Source organism: Tenebrio molitor, chromosome 7 (assembly GCF_963966145.1).
Source record: "Tenebrio molitor chromosome 7, icTenMoli1.1, whole genome shotgun sequence".
In the NCBI taxonomy this organism is placed as follows: domain Eukaryota; kingdom Metazoa; phylum Arthropoda; class Insecta; order Coleoptera; family Tenebrionidae; genus Tenebrio; species Tenebrio molitor.
In genome coordinates this window covers 9,188,615-9,209,393 of record NC_091052.1, presented here as the reverse complement: position 1 = coordinate 9,209,393, position 20,779 = coordinate 9,188,615, and the positions used below count along the sequence as shown (strand labels likewise).

Genomic DNA, 20,779 nt, shown 5'->3' with positions numbered 1-20,779 from the left:
TACGATAATTACCGACACAAAGGAATCCCTTCGAGTTGGGACGTCCAGGATAAGTATCTAATCTGCACCGCTGCCACCCTAAAATTAAACATTGATCTGTCGCCACTCCGTGGAACCGGAGATAAATATCTAATTGAGGGAAGTTTACTGAAAAACTGGCTTGTTTTCAGACTGCGTCCGTGCTCGCTCCAACTTCCACATCCACAATTCCAGTTTCCGTTTCGCTTTTCCACGCTCGAAGGTCTTCGAAAAACAATACAATTATCACGTAAAAAAGCGGAATGTACGAAATACACCGCGACCGTCTGATTACATCTCGGCTATATTATGCAACATCATTTGTGTTCCACTTTTTATTATGACACGATGCCCCACACCTAGTAATTTATGATATCGCAATCGTCCGGCAGGATATCCGAAACGTCGTCCTATGTAATGATTTAATGAATTTCGCAAATCATGTAAACAGCATTTATTGACTGGCCCCGATGAATAAACAAACTAATGAAGTTTGCAGTTGAACAGTTGCTGCAGGCGCCACCCTCCACCGCTGCATTATTGGTTGCCTGCCTCCAGGCGCGATTGTTTTTCCTCTTTACAGTTCCAAACGCCACTCACCGGATGGGGAGTAGTTAGCCCTCTAAATATTTCGGGGTTGCGCAGGGTACGGCGTGGAATGCTGCAGTGATTGGGGTTGGTCGGAAATGTACATTCCTCTCGCATAATAAACCTGTCACATCTAGTTTGTACAACATCAAAGGGGTACGACACTTTAAAATTGTTTACAGCCATTACAGCGCTGTTAACACCGTTCGACGAGCCGGATCCCGTCGCACCTTCTTCCTCGATTAATTCGATCGGGACTGAAGTTTTAATTCGGTTTTGTTTACTCGACCGCGATTTTTGAAAAATTCGCCGCCGAGAGCGCCGGGGCGTGCAAACGAGCGATAATGCCGGAGGAACTCGACGGGAATGTCGTTTAAAAACAATGATGTAAATTTAAATAGAATCCACCTCGTTCAATTTCCACAACAGCGCTGTTGTGCTGTGCACTAAGCCGGTGGTTTTCAATCAATTGTAAATGGGGCCCTTAAAGTAGAACAATTGTATGTGTAATGAAAACCTCGTTATTTCGTGTCATTTCATTTTTCCCCACAATGGAACGAAATAATCCCGTGTACGAAAATTTTACAAAAACGAGTTTGGCAAAATTCGTATTAATCTTTCCCAGAAATCTAATCTGCGCCGGGGTCGGTTTTGATTCCGTGACGACACTCGTTATTCTGTGCAAAGTCGGGCGAAAAAAACACACTATATTAAAGTCCATAATGACTACATAAAGCATGTTTCTGAAAACGGGGTGAATAAATTTTAATATAATGGAGATGGATGAATAATATAAAAATCGACCGGGGTCTTTCTTATCCGCGTTTTTGTATCCCCCGAATTTAAATTGATTACTGTTGTAGACGCCGCAGTTTTATTTTTTGCACGGGACACATTAGAATTTTAAAATTCAATTTCAATTTGCATCCCATTAATTAATCTAATGTCCCCCAATTAACCGCGCCGAGTCGCGGTGTCGATCTGAAATTTAAATAAGAATTACGACTGAGCCCAATTAACGTATCGAATGGCACGTGAGCTTTCCGAACTGAAATCCGCGCTTTATCAACAACTTTTCACCTCAGCTGTTCGTCGAAATTATTTAGCGACGCATTAGGTTAAAAAGGTGATTTTTTTATTAATGCATGCGGCGCTGGGCCCCACAGCGGAAGCCGCCCGACTCGCGAAAGATAAAAGCTTTATCCTTCCTGCATTGTATGAAGGATAATGCGAAGCACCATCTGCATTTGCCCGAATAATTAAGAGAAAAGATGAAATGTCTCTGCTGGCATCGGTTCCGCCTGAAAATCTCTAAGTGCCGGCTTAATAAATTGCGATTTCATCATTACGAATTATCCAAATGATCTGGTTAGCTGAATAAGTCCCGGGATGGATGAAGGAGATGTTTTTAATTGTTCTCCACCCGAAAGTGTAATCACCCGAAATGCGTAATTAATTCGAATCAACGATTCAGTACACCTAACAGGGTAATTATGTCGTTATTGCAGTGGCAAATATGCCTTTGTAGCTAATTAGTAATTTGCTCTATCGACCCGACACATTCAGATTGTTGCGTTTTTCGGCACAGATTCATTAATTCCACACATGTAACAACCCACAAATGTTCTAATACGGTTGATGCAGCAATTATTCCAGACAAAATACCACACGAAAGAGAGATGCTGAATTTTAAGTATCTTGTTTGTAGTCATATCAAGCTTGCAAATGTCTAAACAGAAAATAATGTGCAATCACATCACCAGAACAGGAAGGATTACCCTAATAAATCCACCACGGCACTACACGTAATTACGTACAACGAACAGTTGTGCTTATTATGGTTATGCGCCATTGCGTTGCGATTATTTCTCTGTATTAATGTCACGTCAAAAGCTTTCATATTAATTGGGGAAAATTACGGTAGCCTTTTCAAAGCCCACCATAACCGTATACTTTAATATTTGCCACAAATGCAGCTTATAGTTCGGTTGTTTCCGCTCATAATTCACTAAAGTAACTCTATCCGACAAGTTCTGAAAGTGTTTTACCTTGAAGCGAGTCTTATTAGACGTATAATATTTTTCACCGGCCCAAGATTTGTTGAAACTTTGTGAACTTAGCCGCAGTGTGGTCGCGGGGCAAGATCAAGTATCCAAAGCTCTCCGAGCGACTATTTCTTGCTTGCCGAGGACCTAAATTCGAATTAGAAAAACAGGAATGTGTTCTGCCAGTTTCACGAAGTTTCGATTGAACGCGAACGTGATCATTATCATATTTGGCTGTTTACAACCAATTCTGGCAAACTCGACGGGAGGTTAAAAATTTCTTGTCGACACGTGTGTCGCCGCCGCCGCCGCCACAATTAGGTCCCGGCTCGCATCCGCCAAAATCCTGTTGACTTATACGATTTAGGCGGGAAGAAGTTGCGTCCCATGAAATAATGATTGGATAAACCACCGGAAAGAACGGAACCTTTTGTGGAAAACCTTTTTAGGTTGTGAAGGAAGTTCCGGTCTAGCAATTTGCACCCTCTGCTCCACCGTATAAAGAAAACATACAAGCTGACAATCGAGAACGGCTCAATTTAATGGCGACCAGTGTAAATGGGACAGTTTGCGTCGTTCGTAGTGGCCCCTTTTGAATATTTTAAATCTGTCGTATGTTTGCCTTGCGGATGTATAATGCATAGACATCCCGTCTTGTCGCAAACTGGGTAACCTGATTACTCCGGGCCCGGAGTCTTCGAGCGAGTAACCGTCGTTGTTGCCGAGGCAACCGCTTCCAACATATCATGTTTAATCTGCGATTGTTACTCGCCTTCCAGTTTCGCCATCCACTTTATCAATACGTCCACGCACATTAGACGCTAATTCCGCAAACTTCCCAACTCCTAATTGTTCAGGTATCAGATGAATATATGGTTCGAACCGCCACGAACGATTTGTTTTCCGGAGAACACTGAACGCATAACAACTCCCTCAATTTGTATTCCCGAAAGCGTTCGCAAAGGGCTTCCAGTCAGGAGTTTCCAGCAAAGATTTCCCGTGGATTATATTAAGCAGGAAATCTGAATGGTTGATGAACGTGTTTTAAAAATGTCAACACAGCATTGTGCCAACCGAAAACAAAGGTTTAAATGAAACTGCAACGGACGATGGAATTTTTGGCGCTTCGCCGGATTCTAATCTACCGTTGAAAACCTAACTAAAACCGTTATTCATCTCGTTTATTAAACTATTTCTTTCTAATTCAACTTTAACAACCTCACATATATTTTTTGTCCAATTAAAATTCAAACAATCTCCGAATTTAACCACGAAACAAACGCTGTCACCCACTTGTTAAAATACGGTACTGAAGATGGAACAATAAAAGATTCGATATCTTAATTATTACTCGGTGAAGTGAAACCGATATCATCAGCAAAGTTAATGGGCTATTGTTGGTCGCGTTACCATAAATTAGACGTGGCATGAATCATTTACGAGGACTTTTTTCAAAAAAAAGTTTTTGTGGGCCGCTATAAATTAACAAAAAAATTACCACTACCGTTGCGACTTGAACTTCTCTCTAAAGTTTTATTGCAACGATAGTGTTCATAACATCGCCGATAAATTTTCTCCCGCGATGATGCGTTTCCGGGGGTAGTTCATATTTTCCTCGACACGTTGCCGCAACATTTTCCTTTTATCCACAACAAAACCAAACGAAAAAAGCGTCTGTTGAAAACATGACGTTCAAGGTCACATTTAATGAGCATTTAATGAGCGAATTAAAGTGTTTTTCAAATTGTTGTCGGAGATACCATGGCACAGGCGTGAGCGTCGGCTGAGTGTTGACGAACTAAACGTCCGTCAGATTTACGAAACATTATTCAGATTATCGGAACAAATTGGGAAAAAAATCGATAGAAACAAAATTTGCTGTCGAATTAATCTCGTGTTTAATCCGAATTCAACAAAATTAATTCATCCAACTCTGAACCTTTCGGGGTATTGGTTATAGAGACGATCGCTTTGTCTGTTGGATTTTGTAAAATAACTTCGATTTATTTTGAAATGAATTAATTACCTGTCGGATCCAGCTCGCATTAAAGGATTATTGCGACTGTAGTTGTTGTACCATGCGCCAAGTTAAATTGCAAGTTGGTGGCACTCGCGTCTCATTTACTTCGTATGTGACTGCAGTGTGCAAATTTTTGTTGAAAATTGTGGCGGCGCATGTACAAAAAACAAAATTAAAAGGAGAATTCGGGGGAAAGACGTATTTAAGTTGTAAATTTGTTGGGGAGTTTTTTTTATCCGGCCTCTTTGAAGTATTGCAATATTAATCGACACTTTGTGTAACTAGTTTCAAGTATTCATGAAAATATTCGTGCTCGCGACGTCTCTCGGAAATTCTTACAGGAGCCGGCTCCCCTTATAGCAATCCCTCTTCATGCATAGAGAAGCGGAGAGTGTCGTAATGGCGCAACTACTCTTCGAAAACTGATCATATTGCTTATGTATACGGTTCCCTGAAATTCGGTACGTTTCCGGTACGTTGTAGGGGTTCCGGACTGGCTGGACCACAAATTATTTGTCGGGCACGTTAGTCTCCGGAGTTTGTCGGCGACTTCCCCACACGTCTTATAAATGCCGATCCGGATTGTTTTTTATTGCCGCGAAAAAGGGGGCGATTCGAGGCAATTTAGCAGTGACTGTTTTAAAATAGCTATTGAAATTTTGAGTAAAACGAAAGCGGTGTTATACTGATTGTTTGAGAACTTTCCAAAGCTTTTAATTGAAACTTTTGTTCTATTGAATATTCGTATACAACGCTTCGGCTGCGGTTACCGCCCCGAATAAGGTTAGAGTTACATTCTCCTGCTTAAAATCTAATTTCAACTTGTATGTGCAGGCATTCAAAATTTTATTAGCCAAATTTTGCCTTTCCGTAGTTAATGTTACGGTGTCATTACGCCCGTTTACGTGATTTTATTACGATAAACGCAGACTTGGAGCTTACGCCGCCGTCAGAACAACTCAACACAACGATTCTCTCTCTCCCGAAACAAACTTCCCAAATAGACAAGATGTCAAATTTTAAGACAAACAGAAAACGACTCGAGACACAAAGAGTTCGTATTTAATGTCCTTTTTTGCTTATTACATTTTTCCCTTTAAATGAGGCGTCAACAGCTAAAAGAGAAATTAAAACGTCCGGACAATTTTCAGACGTCCGTTCCGTAATTATTCGGAACTATAAAAATTGTAATTACTAAAAGACTAAAAACTAATGCAAATTGAGCGTTGACGGTTTATGTTAATAATTCAACGTGCATGTTTTGGCACAGTCTGCAATTTCGGCGATAACATCAGCCTGCAAATAAAATTTGGTAGAACATTTTTGAACCAAATAAATTTCAATTCATTATCCCCGACCACCAGCTGCACCGACACGCAGCAAATAATTGCGTAAACAACAAAGGAAATACATTTGCACAATCGAAGGGTTTCGAATATGAATCAAGACGGTCAAATATATTGCTGACCCTCTTCGACCAGTACTAATAAATTCAGAACTTGCGTGAACGCTGTACAAAAGCACTCTGTCGGATTATAAAAATTAAAACGAAATTTGCAATTTGCGTGCAAAAAATATCACAAATTGTAGGAATTTTTTCTCTGTCCCTTGCCGTGTGACTCAGTTCAAATGGAAAGCGTAACTTGGAAGAGTAAAAACAATGCTGTTAAACAATCTGTGTCAGTGCAAATTAGTAAAAGTTCGCTTTCGCCTAGTGTTTAAATGGTAACAAGTTAATAATTTTTTCATCTTCTTGTTTCGATATAATTAAAGGAACTGCCAAAGAAAATAAAACGACAGGCACGTAATTGTACTTTCTTAGTTTTAAGAGGCGGCGTTGTGTGGCGGCACTTACCACACGAAAACCGTTTACACAATATGGTAAAAAAGCAACTGGGAATTGGACGAATCAAAAATTTAAACATCCTTTCGTTTATTATTAATTTGTAAAAAAAAGATATTCCAGCTCCAAGCTTTACTCGATGTTTTAATATTTTTCCCACACAAAGGTAATGTATTAACAAATGCGGAGCGGTACTTAATTATTCATTTTCATTTTGTTTACGTGATATCATTTGTAATCATCATAGAAACATAGAAACATTTCATTACGCTAAATGATACGTATTGTTGCTTAATGATCGTTTCTATCAAACACATAATTCCCCTTATTCTTTCCTCGTTACAATAAAATCTAAAAAACAAAATTATCCTGGGCTTTGAAAGTGGAGTTTTTTGTGTACTCCTCACAAAAAGGTCATAAATTATTAATTTACCAAAAGTAACCTGTTTGAAATCAAAGTTTTCGTCCACACCATTGGTATGACCTTCAAAAAATATTCAAAAGCGTTAATTTACGATTTAAGCGACCTCATATTTTTGTTATTTATTGGTAAATACTGCAATGGCGGTGGTGTTACTAATCCGGTTGTAATTTTTTCCGGGCCCAAAAATCGGTTGGTGTGCTGAAATTTCTCGTAGAAATTGCATTGACTATTGATCGTCAATTCTCGAAATAGGGAACGCGAAAAGTTTGATTAAATTCCACACTAATATAAACACGATAGGTGCAGATTAATTCTAATAAATTTATGGCCCAGTTCATATCGTGTTTCAATGCACAGTTGAGCTTTTGTCGAAAAATGGTGCAGGCTAAATTACCATTTCGTTTCGTGGAGTTCATTTCGAGGAATAAAAAGAACGATGGGCGCTATACGCTAGGGTCTGGTTCTCCAGAAACAAAATAAAATTCCTTTCAGTCGGACCGTTTCGTATTTCTTTTTCACCGTGATATTTGCATAATGTAACCTAAAAATTACACCGGAATATTTCATTAGGGCGGAGGTAACGGCATTAGTTCGAAAACGGAAAGCGTTAATGGGAAAGGTGAGAAAGAAACTCGAAACGTTTTAGAATTTGGAAAAGAGCACACGTTGGCCGTAATTGCAAAACATTTAACAAATAAAGAAGACAACGAAAATAAGTTTACATTAAGCTGATTAGATTTTCTGATATTTCAGATGTTTATTTTAGGAACAAAGCGTCGTTGTCGTCGATGTTACAATAGACATATCCCCGTTTCTAATTTCCTAAAGTAACATTCATTTCGCGACTTCATATCTATCAATAGGAGTCTGACGACAAAGTCGAACTAAATTGCGGAATGGCGTCGTTACTTAAAATATTCACTCCGGTTGGTTGTTATTGAATAGAAATTAGGAAAAGTCGGCCGGTCTTCAACCCCCGACTGGAAATTCGTGGGGGATTATGCATAACGCGGAATATAAAGGCGGAACACGAGAACTTGATATAAAAATTTCAAAATACGAAGACAGTAACTGATGGAACGGTTATATTAATATTTTATTAGATTGATGCGGTGACAAGCAAGATCCGTGCCTTTCGTTCCACCGGAAAAACACAATAATGTATCGGAGACTGGTCCATGCCGGTACAAAGACTGATGCGTGATGTGGAGGTTTTTCCCAACGATTTTTTTCCGACATCGAAAATACATACACACACGACATGCACGATTTGGCAATCCTACCGATAAATAAGGGATGACTTCTGATGTCACGTCAACACCGAACCCGAAAAAAACAACTCGCCTCTCATAAATATCAAAAATTGCTCACTTCTTCAATTGAAACGTGGAAAATTAGTTCCAATCGATACGTGAGCACTCGAAGAAACCGACAGGCTCTTGTGTACTCGTCCACTATGGCATTCTCGAAAGGTGGTCAATGTCGAGTTGGGGTCCGTTAACCCGGTCCTCTTGAATGCGAAGACTCTTAAGTTATCCGGAGGAAGCGGTAATTACTGAACCGTGTACATCCACACTTTGGATTGGTGGTAAATCAGAAGAATGTTTCAAATGTTCGTGCAAAATATTGCCCAGACTGTTTAGCATGCAACTTCGTAAAAATATTTCCAAGGTTTTGTATTTGCACAGTGAAGTTACGACTTAGGGCGGGCGTGCACTAGACCGTATCGTACGCAACGGACGCGGACCGATCGAATGAGTCATGCATTATTTTACGTAAGGTGCGTTCAACACATCGCATCGTTAGCATCAGAGAATGAAAGTAAATGCGATTGATTTGCCTGTTGCGTACGATGCGAGCCAGTGGACGCTTATTTTTAGCCCTCAGCATTTTATTATTCTTACGTAGAGGTGTTGGTGGTATTCTACAACAAATGTGTTGTAAATTATTAAACTAAGCCATTTCTAGTGTCATTTGTAGTAATTTTGAAAATGTACCCCGTGAGTAAATTACATTTTTTTCAATATCTTGACTGTTAAGAATACGTAGAAATGTAAATACAACGGTACAAATTTGTTCACAACTAATAATTGGTAGATAATAAAATTTAAGATGTCTCGCTAAGTTTTTATGTAAATTCAAAGATCAAATCCACCAAATGAATATTTCTAAATTTGTTGGAGAAAATTCCTTATATGGACTTACCTAACTATTACGACATAACAAACACTCTTCTCGAAATTTCATATTAGTCATATTTATCCCAAAAAAAATTTACAAACCTTCACGCAGAAATCGAATACATTTTCCGCACTCAGTATAATTTTATAAAATCAATACATCTTTCATTTAGCATACAACTTCCATTAAATAAATATTTCTAAAATCACGTACATATTTTCAAAAATGGAGTAAGAATACGGCTTATGCCGTACGCAGTTGGTGGATCGAATGACTCATTGTATGTAGTATATATTTTAATGAAGGTGAAGGTTTCAACACATCGTATCAGAAGAATGAAAGTGAATTTCTGTTGCGTACGATGCGGGCTAGTGGACGCTTACCTTTAGCGCGCCGCATTTTATTACCCTTAAATGGACGTGTTTGGTAGTATTTTACAACAAATCAACAAATGTGTTATAAATTATTAAACTAAACCATTTCTGGTTTCATTTGTAGCAATATAGAGATTTGTGTCGTGAGAAAACTTTCTTTCTATGTTTTGACTGTTAAGGATACACGTTATACAAATCTAGGCTGCAAATATGTACAACGGTAAAAATGTGTTCACAACTTAACAATTAATTGTTAACAAAATTCTAAAATGTTTAGTCAACGTTTTGCCTAAATTCAGCACATAATTAAATATGTACATCCAATGAATATTTCCAATTTGTTTGAAGAAAAATCCTTATATGGACTTAATTTTTAATACAGCACAAAGACTACTCTCTTAATTGATTATATTTTAATTTAATTAATTTTATAAACGTTCAAATACAAATTGAATTTTTTTAAATAGAGTGAGATTACGGCTTAAGGTGGGCCTCTACTAAACCGTATCGTACGCAACGGACACACCAAATTAATCGAGGCAACAGATTATTTCAACTAAAGGTGCGTTCAATAATTCATCTCATCATCGACATCACATAAATGAAATAGATTAATAAGATTTTTTTTATTTGTCTATTGTGTACAGTACGAGCTAGTGGACGCTTATCTTTAACTTTCACCATTTTTATCTGCGTCTAAAAAATCTAATCCAGAATGCTTTGAAAAATTCTCTCGTATAATATATCACTTTGGATAGGTGACAAACCACTCACCCTTGATCTTGCACCCGTTGTGAAAATAACTTTCTGTCATAAATGTCTTTTGTTCAGTCGAATAAACCATTTTGAAACGTTGGATGTCAGTTACTTTTGAAAAAAAAAATAGAACACAAAAATAAAAACAAGGAAACTTTCATAAAGTGGAGATTAATTGGAAGTTAAACTTGACAACAGTGACAGCTACAAAATTTCATGAGCTACAACATACGGAAAATAAACAAAATTTGTGGTCAACTACATATTTACTAATTCTCTGATTAAGACAGATCAAACAGCGTTTCTACATTTCAAATAGAAAACATTTCATTTTTTCGCACTCAATACGATTTTACGACATTAACATTTTTCATGTAATTCAAAACATAAATCCGTTCGATTAGAGACATAAAAAATCAAATAACACGATAATTGCCTGATTTATGAATATTGCACTACACAAATACACGTTTTCAATCAGAAAAAAATATTAAGTGCTTTTCATAAAAGCATCTTTTACGATTGGCACAGTGCGAGATGTGTCGACTTTTAACACACCAAAATGTTATCAGGAACTCCAAAGTTTGGGTAAGTAACAGATCCGAAGGCGAATAAGTTAAGAACGACGCCTGGAGCGCTTAATTTCCAATCAATAATTACATTCACTGACCGGAAATTGTGTTAAAACAGAAAAACAGTTTCGTTGTTCTTATTGTACGGTTGCAAAAATGAAACCTGATTGACCGATACTGTTCCGTTGCGACATGACTTTGACCTCTCGTCGATCCCGAAAAGCGCTTATCCTTTTGACAATTATCGGTCTAATTCCAGCCTCCGCCTGATTACGTCACATCTCTGGATAATTGTCCAGTCACATTAGAACCAGAAAAATACGATGACTAACACAGTGGGCAAGACGCAATCGAGATCGTGTGACAATTTGCATTTATGTAACGATCGACGGCCTCGGAAAATGATACCGGAAAGGGCGAGGCAACCTTTTGATATCTGTTGCATGGATGTGCATAATTGGTAAGTGTACCTCAACAGTCGAACACAAAGGGACGGTAGTTTGCTCGTTCCGGGCACACAATAAAAATTTCTTACGGCCTGATCCTACGAAAAAGAGATTTGAATCGCTGCTATCACACATATTCCCACATTATTTATAATTCTCGAGTATTTATAAAAAGTGAATGAGTGAGTCAGCTTTGGAAAATAACAACGAGGCGAAGAACTCGTCCGAATTTCGGGTAAAATTAGCCGGAATATCATTGTTATTGTTAGCAGGATTCGAAATTACGCGAGGATAAATATTATTCTAAGCTGCACGTTTTGAATATAGGTAAGCAATCAGTTTCGCGGTTGATTTCGTTTTACGATTAATAAAAAGAAAATCGCAAAATTATGAGTATTATAAAAATATGCTCGGAATAAATTTCGAAAAATGTTTACACGTCGGCTCTGCCACACATTCCGATCTAGCAACGAAATTCCTCCTGTATGTTTATCTGGTGCACTATATTTAACACCCATCATTTCACAAAATCGCGTTATTAACTGGATACGGTGGCGCAGATTTTTGCCACGACCGTCGGTCACATCCTGCACGCCGCAGGAATTTCGAAACAATGCCGCCTGCATTCCATAACTGGATGTGCAATGCGACGCTAAAACAGCTGGTGGTGTTTTTTCCAAGTCGAACCTGTAAGAAAACCTCGACCATTAGTTTCAATCTCTTCATTCTGTTCCCTTCACGGTGATGGACGCGGCTTAAAATTAGTCCATTAACTAAATGAAATTCGCATCCAATCCTCACTATTCGGCATATAACTACCGCATTAAGGCGACGACCACGTTTAATCTCTTTTGCCCGACCATGACGAACAGTTTCGCGATAAGACTCCATCATTAACCGTGACGAGTTGTAAACATTTAAGCAGATAACGTAAACAAAAGGTCTAGACCAGGACCACTCAATATCCTGCGCACAACACCTCCTTGCTCTTCGAGGAACATTCTTCGAAAGCAAACATTTATCGAGAGTAAAAATTAAATCGACGAGTGGCGGCAGTCCTTGCCGCTTGTGGAAGGAATTTTTGCGATATTACAGCAAAGGTGGTCTTTACTTCATTGAATATCGCCCCCGGCGCCATAAATTATTTCGTAGTCCTTGTTATTGTATGGATACCTGGATGAATAAGGGCAGAGCGTCTGAAATAATTTCAGCAGGGAGGTAGCCGACGAAATATGAATTCTATGGTAAGGAAGCTGTACGAGTTGCTCACGGCTTTATTAAAACCGTGTACAAGAAATCGTAACGATGATGTTTGGTGGAAGTGAGATTATTTAAAAAATCCCTCTAGATTTTTCGCTCAGATTGCTTTGATGTTAATAAATAGTTGGAGTTTTGTGACGAGACAAAAAAAGACCGTCGCAACTTAATAAGGAAAAACTTTGTCCTTAGATTTATACTCGGAAAATGTCTTTGTCTTATTATTATAACGGTCTGTTATAGAAGCTCGTTAATTTTGATCCAGACAAAAACGGCCTTTGTGTGGTGACATTTCTCATCGAGACCAGTTGATTTCGGATGTTAATTATGACTTAAATAATCAAACGTTTAACCGCTTCCCTTCAACTACTCATTTTAAATTTTCAGACGATGAAAGCTCAAAGCTCGGAACTGATAATTTACTTGTTTTCCATTTGATAATTCGTGTTCATGCTGACGTTGCTCTTGTTAATTTTTAACGTCTGAATAAATTGGGTCAGGACGGTAAACTGACGCAATTATGGTTGTACGTAGTAAGTAGTTAAAAATGTATTATTCATGCTTACTTACAGGCCGCCATTGTGTTGTCCTTTCACGTGACATTGTGGGCGGTGTTATAATAACATACCATCAAAAGATTTTTTGTTGCAACGTACCTGAAACAAAAATAAATTCATTATAGGACATTTCACAGCGCTATTTTTCAAAGCTTGTACTGTGGCAAGACCTTCAAGTACTACTCGTACCAAGTTGCTACATTTACAGACTTTTTGTACAACTTTTGCAACACTAACAGGTAGCACTATTTATAATTTTTAATTGCAAATAAACAAACAAGTACGCAATTCATTAGCACACTATAAAATCCGTCGTCAATCATTAAAGTAGTACGGCAATCTTGTAAGTCACACTCAATGAGCAAATGAGCGATACGCTTGACTTACATATCCAATTAAAAAGTGGATGTCAAAGTTAGGATGTATGACGAATGTACCGTCTCTAAGTACCTCTATAATTGGACACCACCGATCAAAAATGCACATGCACAGATCGTACAGCTGCAAGTTTTTGCAGAATGTGCAAATTAGATGAACTGAACTTCTATAAACAACTTCAAAATAAAAATGGTGAATCGCAGGAATGATTTTATATATTAAGGAAAATAAAATTGACGGCAGGTGGGCGGCTAAGAAACTTTTCAAATGGACTCCCTTAATTAAAAGATTCTTAAATATTAATAAATCTGAATCATATTAACGAGAAGCCTGTTGAGAAGCTTCAAGCTGAAATTGTGAGGAGGTCAAATTCGTTGTAAAAAATGTGTTGTGCTGAAAATCTTTGAAGCTTCTTGAAATTCTTAAGACAACACTATCTCGGTAATCGTTATTTATGGGTCTCGCTGTACTTGTCAGTAATAATAAGATTACGCAGGAACTGTACAAGTTACATAATAGAAACTTTCCAAGTTTGTTGGCAACAACTGAGTTTCTTTAGGCGAAAAATCGTTTACAGTTGTTAATTACATTCAAAGTGGCAATGAGTTGAAAATTATTATCCAACCAATGTAGAATACACATTCTAATTTTATAATTTATTGCACGTCGAGGGAGTAATCTGAATCTCCTAAATGGGGAAGTTGGAGGATCCAGAGGGTTGAACTCCGAATAACATATTAAAAACAAAACATTAACAATTAAACGTTGATCAGAGGGCACGAGGTCAACACGCCCTCGCAGGATGACAGATCATGCAGCAATTTACTTTCTATCCTTGAAAGTGGACAGTTGAACGAATACATCAACTGGTGCTTCCTTTCTGCGGACAACTTCCGGTCAAATCACAATGAATGTGTCCGCAACAATGAACCTCCCGTTACCCCAACGAACTATTGACGCAATCAATATGTTAGTAGACATAAGAACGCATCTCCAGGGATTCCCGGACCTGCTCATCCTTACCACTCATTAAAAAATAAAGCAACCACTCCTCCAGATGCGCACACATTTAAATTTAATAAAGAGATTTCGTCGCCGTCAGCTCAACACTTTTTTTTCTCCGAGGATGTAGGTAAGGGATTTTTCTGTTTATCCAGACGGTTTTAAAACAAACTCGTGTCACAGAATAAAGGACATTCTTTGACTTCCACCTTTCTTTGAACTTTCAATAGAATCTGCCGAAATGATCCGACAGGTGAAATGAAAGGCGCAGTTCTCAATTGCACATGACAAAATCCAGACAACTTTTGCCGGAAAACTTTTACAATCTGACAAAAACTGGATACTTATTAGAAATCGTTCGGCTTTCAGAATTTTCCCATTTGCCAAAGGATCGGCAAACGAGTGTAGGACTGTAGAAAACTTTTTCCGAAAGGCGGAAAAAATTAAAATAAGAAAATTTAAAAGGGATTTCAACACTCGTCACAGAACAACAAAAATCACAATCACAGATATGGCAAACTAACCTCTTATATGTACAATTCTGCTTGTTACTTAGATGCAAGAGATGCATTTTACCATTATCTCTTTGAATAAAATTTATATAACTCTGGTTTATTTGTTCTGTTTAGTTTGCCCGAGGCACAAATATAATCTGGTGCATCGGTTGCTACTGAAAAATACTTTAATTGGCTTTTGCAGCAGGGGAAATTTTTATGAAAAATTTCTCTTGAATAACCGGAGTAAAATTAGAAATCAGAAATAATTCAACAATACTATTTCGTTTTGGAGCAACTCTCCATTTATCCATTTTCCCTACCATCGTGTTCGTATAAATTCTACCAATTTCAGTCTAATTTTCGCCGTCAAATTGTTCTTGCAATGGTGAAGTACGAATTAAAAATTGAAATCTCTATCCGAAAATGTTTCATTGTGTTCATTGTTTGACACTGTTTGAAAACGCTTTAATCTTGAAGGGACATAACACGTAAAATGGGAAAATTTTATTTGAACCGACACCAGAAACGGTTTTGTTGGAAATTATTTAACCAAGAGCTTAGCAAACTTGACCCCTGTATGTGTATGAAAAAGTGGATTAATACGCGAGATCCGTCATCCCTCCGTAAGCCCTTCACTGGACAGGAACAATAATAAAAAATTCCATCCGGCCTGTACAAACAATGATGGCACACATGATCAACCAAGCGCTCAATTCGGTAGAGATCAACTTCCGTTAATGTCATTCATCGCTCATTCCTGTGCCGTTACCTTGACAACCTATCGGCCTATCTAATCCTCCTCTATATCTAACGAGCTAAACATATTAAACCGATATCGATATTCGATGAGTTAAGCAGGTGTATCGTCCTGGGACGCTAAAGCAGGATAACTGTCGCTCCCGTACAAACGGAATTATAACGATCGGTTGTGCTTTAAGCACACACCGGATCCTCCAGGACTCGACGCCCATATGCTCCACACAAATACAAATCTTGCGACGATTAACAATTTTAAATTTATCTTCATGTTCGACAAACGAGGAACGTGTTTATCGAAAGGCAATTCGTGACGCCAATACCCCTGTAAAAGATGGAATCCCAATACTTTTCCTGATCAGGCGAAACGCCACTTCATAATAAAATACACATACGTGTGAGAAATTCAATTTGAAGTTTGTCAGACACGTCAAAAAATGATTTTTTTTTTTCATTTCCGTGCGTCATTTGGAAAGTCGACTTCGGTTACATTTCGGAAAGCAATTTTTCCAGCGACAAAGGATCCGTTTTCGCATCATTATCAATCAGTTCTTCGCTTCACAAAAGAAGACAATAAGCTAATCAGCCCCGATACACATTTAAATGTGCAAAAATGAAACGAGAATAAATTCGATGAACCAGATATTGATTGTAACATGGTCTTCAGCAGTAACACCTGCATTGTATCATTAAAATTCCAGCCACAGCCACGATAAAACACTGAAAAGAGCCACTGGAACAACATTCTGACGTCGAGTCTGGTCCAACCGAGAAAAAGACAAATTAAGCTCTCATCAAGTGTTATTTTTTAATTTCTTTGTGCGACGGAAAAACATGCCTTACAAGAAAACTAAGCTCTGGGTTATTATTCCGTTCGCGTCTCTTAAGTGTGGTGTGTGTGATGAATTTTCTAAATGTAAGAAGATTCACGAATGGTTTTAGATATTTAGAAAAAATATTTCAAAAAGCAGACTGATATATCAGTTTATATTCCGTCACAGCATGCAAAAATTGGCAGTATTGGGCCGTAAATCATCGGTGTGCATTAAAATAGGAATTTTATAGGTTCAGCATCTGTACGTGGCAGAAAACACACGGATATAAATTTGGGGTCCTGATCTGAACATATGTGGAATTTTGCAATACATTCTGTGGTGATGCTTAAGCTTTTAAAAGATTTGGAACAAGTAGGAAAAGTGCAATCTGTCTTCTCAACGACGTAGAAAAATAAACGATCGATGTGTCCTCGGAACTCCTCCACCGAATTCCAAACAGTCCACATAATACATCACACGCCCCTAACACTTTAATAATCAAACCAAATATTTTCGACGTGAAAAAACACCACAACCCGTCCTCTCACAGCCGATTTTAATTAAAACGGACTATGTACAGGAAAATTTCGTCGCGCCGCGCACGTGTGTAGTTAGTCCTTGTGTTTGCACAGGAATCACTTTCCTTTCGTCCTTATCAAACACCGAAAATGGAAACACAACCCTTGATTTAATTCGGCGAGACCGAAACCTCCCACGTCTTTTAAAAAACCAAACACGCCAAGAATCCCGAGTTTTATTAATTTACTGGTCGCAGATGCAGCCACATAAATTACTGGAAAAATCGATTTCCTTTAAGCGACCACGACGTTTTTGATGAATTATTATTGTAATAATTAATGTTGACCCAACTAGAGCCGTCTTCGTAATACCCTCTAATTTTCTTTGCGCGATTTATTAATGATTACATTTTAATTAGTGCATCGCCACCTAAATAAATCACGAGGCGAGGCAAAAAGTCGGAGCAATCGAACAACGAGAGCTTCTGGGGTTCCCTTCTTTTACATAAGCTCTGCTGCGATACGATCGCCGACAATCATACTGTTCCTAATTACGTCTGCGGAGAGTTGAGGAGGAAAGAACGGTCTCCAACTGTTTACTGTAATCAGATGCACACGAAAATTACTGCGGCGAAGAGAAAAATGGGCAATTAACGGCAACCGCAATTGTGTCCCGTCTCGAACCAGTATTTACGTCTTTTACCAATTGGTACCGAGGAAATGTACACAACATGGATGTTTCAAAACTCGCGCACACTCGGGCGAAGTCGAGTGTTGTTAATCCCCGGAGCGGAGACGCTTTTACCGTGAAAAGTGCAAAAACCGCACCGGAGTCGATACCAAACCGTGTACTTCATTAGCTTCGACGAATTACGAAACGCTGCACATTGCTGCAAGAATTACGCAAACGTCGACAATGGTGCAGTTGTACGAAATTTTATTTCGGCGAATGCAATTTATTCTTTTTTCATCATTTTAACACGAACAGGATTGTCTGGTGTATTTGGCATATTCATAACTTGCCCACAGTCTATTTTGAAAACGTTAACATTTCCATTGTTTTACAAAAACACGTTACCAGGCTACAATGCAATCAATTGCAACATCGTTCTTGCATTAGTCACGTCATTCGCGTCGGTTTTTTTTGTCTATTCGGGCAAAATCGCACAATAAATTTCCATCATTTTTTATCGAAAAACTTGAAAGGATAATGAATTGTACAGTCCAATTTGGCGAGAATACCTGTCACGGTTTTATTGAGATGATCTCGATTACGATCCAATCGTTTTTTCGGCAATCGAACGGTCTCGGTTTTGTTTTTTGCTGTCAGGCCAGATGTCATCGAAAATGGTCTGAATTTGGCGTGCGATCCTTCATAACGAATTATTATATTCAGTCGGAGGCGGCGACAACTTATCGACATACCATCCAATGCAATTACTAATCATGCAAATGACAATCGAAAATACGGAGTGATTCATTCAACTGGTCGGTTCGCGGACTGAAAAAGCGTCGCAAAACAAACACGCTAACCCGAAGACGGAATCAATAACCAAGGGTTATTACCATAGAAACAATCGTCCCGTCGATGGTAAAAATTGTGGGTAAACGTGCGAGAGCAAATATGAATTTTAGTAAAAACACTTTTGTTTGGTCTGTAATCACCTTACACGGAAACGTGTTTACTTTCGAGTCTCGGCGGAAATTTATTAGGCGATTAATCAAAACGACCACTAAAAACCAAATACATGTTAATAGGAATCGGTGCAAGATGACCGACTTTCTGGAAATAGTTTCAACTTAGGTAAACCAACTCATTAGTCACAAGCGATTTTTTAACGTCAGCGCAAAGGCGTCGTTACGCCGCCGTCGATTTTTAAACCACGCGCATTTTTCAAGTCCGATGACTTTTAAGATGCAGCTATAATAAATGTAATACAGCTGCAAAACGCGAAACGTAACGGTTTCGTGTGAAAGCTCCGATTCCGGTACGACTTGACCAAGCTCGACTTTCGGCCGGTACGATTCGTGACCGATCGACGTGAACAAAACATTTCGACACGGCGGTACCGGTGGGAACCACTTCCGAGTCGCACGAACCGGAGCGTCTGGTACTCGACATCTTCGAGCGCTGACCCATCAGACCTCTTCCACAGATTGGCATCGTCCGATGCGGAACACGTGCACTTTTACGTGAGCGGGACATTCTCGGTCCAGTCCCATCTACGAAATTGTACTCAACGTAATATCCGTCTTGTGTGCCTCGGTGAAATTAAATGCCTCCAAACATGATATTACGGCAATACTTTAAGACGTCGCAAAGTTGGCTTATTTTATTTAATATGATGGCCGGGCCGAGATGTTTCCTGCTGAATTCTAATTTAATACAACTTACAGGTATTCGGATCCGGCAAAATGAGAAATGCGTCCGACAGAATCAACCTCCGGAAATCTCGGAAATGTCAAAGCGCGCAAGATTGCTTGCCTCTTTACTGAAAATGTAAAACGAAACAACATTCTTTCAAACGTCTAACTTTATTAAATTTCTTCTGCAATAATACGAGTATGATGCGGACTGTTCTCGAAAGCGTACCTGTCCAAAAAGAACCCGAAAAATCCTGGTTACGCTCAAAATAACGTCTATAAATTATGCAAGAATAATATGTGCTGTTGCCAAGACGACTAGAATCAACAAACACCTGAGCAACGTGATTTTATAGTTATTGTACGCCTATTTGTGGAGAAAAAACGAGATACCGCACGCCACTTCGTGCAACAATCCCAAAAAGAGCAATCTCGAACTATAACTCATTTATCCGAGCAAATAATTAAGTCGCACACTCGTTTCATCCCGCTGTTTGCGGCACGAGTGATAGTCGTTACGATTATTTCAATCGCCCAATTTTCAGGGGATGTATCAATCGTGAAAAGACCAAAGTAGGTGAACGTTTTGCGCATAAACAACATTCCAAGAAGCAATTCTGTGTGCAAACATAACTAGAACGCAAGGTCATGATTGTAAAGTAAAGCGTTCGAGAATTTGCATATTTCATAACCCGGTGGTTTCAGTTTATGTATGACACAACCGTAAGAGACATTGCACACGATTGAATTTTGAAAATTACTCCGCTTTGTATTGTGCTTTAAATTCCAAAATAAATTCAATTTGCGTCCGGAATTTATAACCCACCGAGATATAAAAGATCTCGAGGATATAACTCACACACAAAAAATACATTATCCGGAGAGATTTGTAAGTCGCTGTCGTGTTTTACAATTCTGGCATTTTTTGAAAATGCAGCGGGCAATACACTTAACTTGCCATTACAAATACATTAAGTGCACTTTACCCGAAATTAAAAATAAATATTTCAGGGTGAACTTATCCAGAACACGTTTATATTGAAAAATTGCATCAAACAAATTTCACTCGATCAATCATTTTGAAATTCATTCCACTGTGCATACTCTCATGAATAATCGACAAATGCACACAAGTACATTTCCATAACTAATTCCGATATTTTTAACAGAACGCCACCACAAAATAACATGCCGTGTTTGTCCAAGAAATCGGGTAAATAATAATTTTCACAAAATGTTTCGGACCGATTGATATTATCGAAATAATTTGAATGAGTCCAAGTGACCCACATTTTTTTCCGTCGAATAAGACTGCGTCGTTTTGATATTGATTAATATTTCAGTATTTTGATTTATGAAAGCACTTAA

The 20,779-nt window shown here is 38.4% G+C and overlaps 1 protein-coding gene across 6 annotated transcripts in view; it reads right to left on the bottom strand.

The window, feature by feature from the left end:
• cpo (couch potato) overlaps nt 1-20,779 on the bottom strand; it is a 104,527-nt gene that overhangs the window by 70,094 nt on the left and 13,654 nt on the right. The window contains exon 2 of one of the 6 annotated variants that reach the window (XM_069053097.1): nt 13,095-13,180. The exons of the other annotated variants lie outside the window; for them this stretch is intronic. The gene's annotated coding sequence lies outside the window, so the exon portion shown is untranslated. The remainder of the gene's footprint in view (nt 1-13,094; nt 13,181-20,779) is intronic. 6 annotated transcript variants of the gene reach the window in all.